Raw genomic sequence first — 3,918 nt, 5'->3', positions numbered from 1 at the left:
AAGCACTATAATTAACACGGATATTTTCGTCGACATACCCATGGGACTCATGGCATTCGCAACAGTCAGTGTAAGCATGATTCCCAATTTTCCTTATTAAATTCCCTATGTAATTTCTAAAAATAATAAAATCCAGTCTCATCCGTCTTCTGCATTTTGCTTGTTAAGCATGATTTGTATCACTGTGGGGGAAAATTTATCTGCCATGGACTACCTCATCCACATTGACACAATATGACTGATTCAATCCATACCATGACTTAAAAGCCACAAATCACTTCAATTTTCTATGAGTGATTTTGTTACGTTGTAGATGTTTAGCTGAAAAGTAAGATGCCTCTACCTCACGCCACTAACACTGCATGAAAATTCGCCCACCTAGCAACATCCGGCATTAATATTTCGTTTTAATGGAAATGTCCGCCAGAGCAGCTCGGCTTAGGTGCGCATTAGATGACAACGTTGTCGGTCTGGCGAAATGCGATCCCTTCTCATATGGTTTAAATCTTCTCCTTCATTAATTTCTGATGAAATAGGTTTTCTGTTCCTTGCTCGGATTATGCAGTATTTTGTAGGGGCCTCTTCCTCGCACTCATCTGCATGTTGTTCGCTTGGTCCACAATTAAAATGTATATAATTAGTTCGGACTAATGCTTGACCTGCTTAAAACTTGTTTGAGGTTCTCGAATTAGTTCTCTTGATTGTTAAACTCAAGGATTCATCATTCTTTATGCTAGAATAACACACTTACTGGTGGAATTGGGACAGTAAATAAACATCCTGCGTCTGCGAATCTCGTTACTAAAATAACGCTGACGAGATTTCGGTCACATGCTAGAGAGATGCTGCAAGACTGCACTCCCTGCATTGTGCTTTAACCAGAGTCTACCACCAGTTGTGTTTATCTTCATTTCCATGACGCAAAACAATCTGCACCCAAATGCACAATCAATTATCCTGTAAACCGACAAAACTAAATCAGTGGTGAGAAATGCCCCAGTAGCCTATTGGTGGCGCCTTCGCTAGTAATGCACGAATTCACATAAGGTCATGCAGGTTGCGAGATTTCAGTCGAAGGATTAATTTACCAGCTATCGTAGAGCTTTGTGGCTGCAGAATCTCCCATCATGCCGATACATCAGGTGGAACACGACGGAAAGAAGGAGTCATTGGCGAAGCCCAAACTACAGTGATGCTTCTGTTTGTATCCGCTACCATTGCTTGGAGTATTCTTCATAACTTCTCCAAGTGCAACTGCAAAGAGGGCTGTAACAATGAAACAAGTTCTCCCATTAATTAGTGTAGCGAATTTTAAGAAGCCCGTGTTTAGGAGTGCTGTAAAGTTAAATTCATCCGTTTTGAGCAACTTCTTTTACATTTACACAACATGAACAACTTGCTTTCCCTCATGATTTAAATGCCACCGACCGCGTTGAATTTGCTCCGTTGCTACTTGTTTAAGTAAATGTAGAGAGCATTTGAACTCACTCTACTGGTAGCTCATAAATATTCGCCACTTGCCAGTATCCAGCACTACAAACCTAAAGATGTCAACCAACGCCATTCAGCCTGCAAGTGCAACAGGTTTCAGTGTTATCAGTGTGTTATAATAAGATGACTTCTTCCATTGTGTTATTAGTTACCTCCATTAATTTTCCGTGATGCAGACACTGTAACTACACTATCGCTCTTGTCAGCGCCTTCACCCATTAGAGCGTAACCCCTCATTTTATTCACTTCGTATTAGAAATTAGCACTTTCTGGGTAGAAATACATGTAAAGTCTCATGTAGACCTGGCTTCCTCCATTAGTCAACGATTGCGGAAAAGCATAATCGGATTCTGCGCCTTGCTCCAATTTTTATTTTCGCATTAAAGAATAGCAAGGAATCAAATCCTACAGCTCAGTTGCTTTTTGTACCACGGTGCGTCAAACAGAACTTCTTGAGTGAATCAATGTATACCCGTGTACACCTCCGCAGTCACCCAATCAGTGAGCGTCCTCGAGGCGCTTGTGCAGCACCTGAAAATTTTTGCAGGCGGCTCTTGATTGCGGCATGCCATTTAGATGACGACGTCACAAGCAGTAAGTTAGTTTTCAATGATACCATGCACACAAGGATGACTTGTAAATCGACAATCCAGGCATGATTTAATTCTGAAAAATTATGGGACTTAAGTTCATCCTTAGCGGTTAAAATGCCCTCACTTTACTGCCTTGCAAGCATCCTTTGACACTCCACCTTTCAATGGACAGCAACATCAGTCACTATTTGTTGAATATTCCCTCGCATCCTAGTTTGACACGCAGTCAGGAATACCTTAAATGAGTGACCCACCACTTGCCTTTGACGTACACAGAGTGTGCGCACCCATTGACGTGGTGGTTGTAGTGGAGGCAAGATGAGTGCTGTCTGGTTGGCTTCAGTGTGAGGTGTGCTACTCTTGTCGTTTGACAAGCTGGTAACCTGTATTCGTTTAAACAGATGCATGTCATTCGACTCGTTTTTCAGAAACTATGATAATTGAATTGCATGTGAATAAAAATACATTAGATTTATGTAAGACTTGCAGTCTACACTCTCCCATTCGGTTCGAAGTCGTTGACGGTGTAGAGTGATTCCCTTTTTCAGTATTTAGTAAAGTGCAACAGTTAAATATAAAAAGGGAACTGTTGATGGATTCTGACCTAACCTAGACCCACACCAATTTTCCCCTCAAACAATGAATACTGAAGGCATTTAACATCATCTCTAGTCAGCAGAACGCATGATTGTGGCCTAAATTATCCCGTCCCATGGAATTCGTCAAAAGTTTATCTACTTAGTCCTCTCCTCCATGCATAGACTACCTTGTAAAACCCCAAATTTGCCATTTGATTTAGCAAATATCAAGTGACTGCGATATCCGAGATATTATCTTTCGACTACGTCAACGAATAAAGCCTATGCTTAAATCCAAGGCTTAAATATTTCGACTGCGTACACAACATCTGAAAATGCAACGTTGAAATTTGAAGCTGTGCTTGCTTACATCTCTGCGCCTGCTGAATCATGTCCAAGCATGCTTTTCTAATAATTCCAACCTCGCAACCACTATGAAAATGGGAGAATTGTCAAAAAATTTTGAGTACATTTTGATGCAAATGACGGTGTCTTTATAAATGGTGTCTTATTTTTATTCCACTATTTATGCAGATATCAACGTGCTGGTGCGCTTTTACCTGACATGACCCTCTTAAAATACCACGACTTCATGTTACTTTGCAAAAGAACTGCGCTATGCGTGATCTGAAATTGAAAAATAAGATGTGCATATGGAGTAACAGAAGCACTTGCAGCTCCTACAGGCAAAGGAAATTGGAATAGGGAAAGCTGGTTTGCACGACCTTTGTGTTCGTCAACGTCAGAATGTGAGAAAAGAGAGGATAAATTGTGGAGGAATTACTAAGTGAATCTAGTAGCTATTCCAAATATTATGAGCCCACTACGGCACTTTCCGGTGCATCTATTCCAGCAGCTCGCCCAGAAATTTAATTCCGTTTAATTACTTTAATTCCAATTTTACTTCCGGCTTGCAATCAAGATTGGAAAATGGGCCATTTAGACTTACTTACGCCGAAGTCATACACTACCTTCTATCAACTCTATGTACAAATGCTGCTTGACTCAAAAGCCCCTTACGTAAACGTAGCTGCCAATATGCTAGATATTGGTCAGGCAATAAGCCTCCTTCCAAGGACACCAAAATAGGCAGATGTATGTAAAGCGTCACAATTTTAGGCTAACAGTTAATTGGGTATATGCACACCTTGAAAAGAGTGGTACTTTGCACCTGGAGTCTGTAAACGTCTATTCTAGCTGATCATATGCTCTTGCAGTACATAAACGACTTTCTCCAGCAGGTAGCTGAAGAGATA

At 40.8% G+C, this 3,918-nt stretch overlaps 1 protein-coding gene across 1 annotated transcript in view; it reads left to right on the top strand.

Annotated features, from left to right (window-relative positions):
- The window catches only part of EGR_10661 (hypothetical protein), a gene marked incomplete at both ends in the record, with an annotated part of 9,368 nt that overhangs the window by 2,269 nt on the left and 3,181 nt on the right, over nt 1-3,918 (top strand). The gene's annotated exons all lie outside the window — the stretch shown is intronic.

The sequence above is a fragment of the Echinococcus granulosus genome, assembly GCF_000524195.1.
Source record: "Echinococcus granulosus chromosome Unknown EG_S00248, whole genome shotgun sequence".
Taxonomy (NCBI): Eukaryota; Metazoa; Platyhelminthes; class Cestoda; order Cyclophyllidea; family Taeniidae; genus Echinococcus; species Echinococcus granulosus.
The sequence above is the reverse complement of the archived record's forward strand: the minus strand, read 5'-3'. Positions and strand labels throughout refer to the sequence as shown.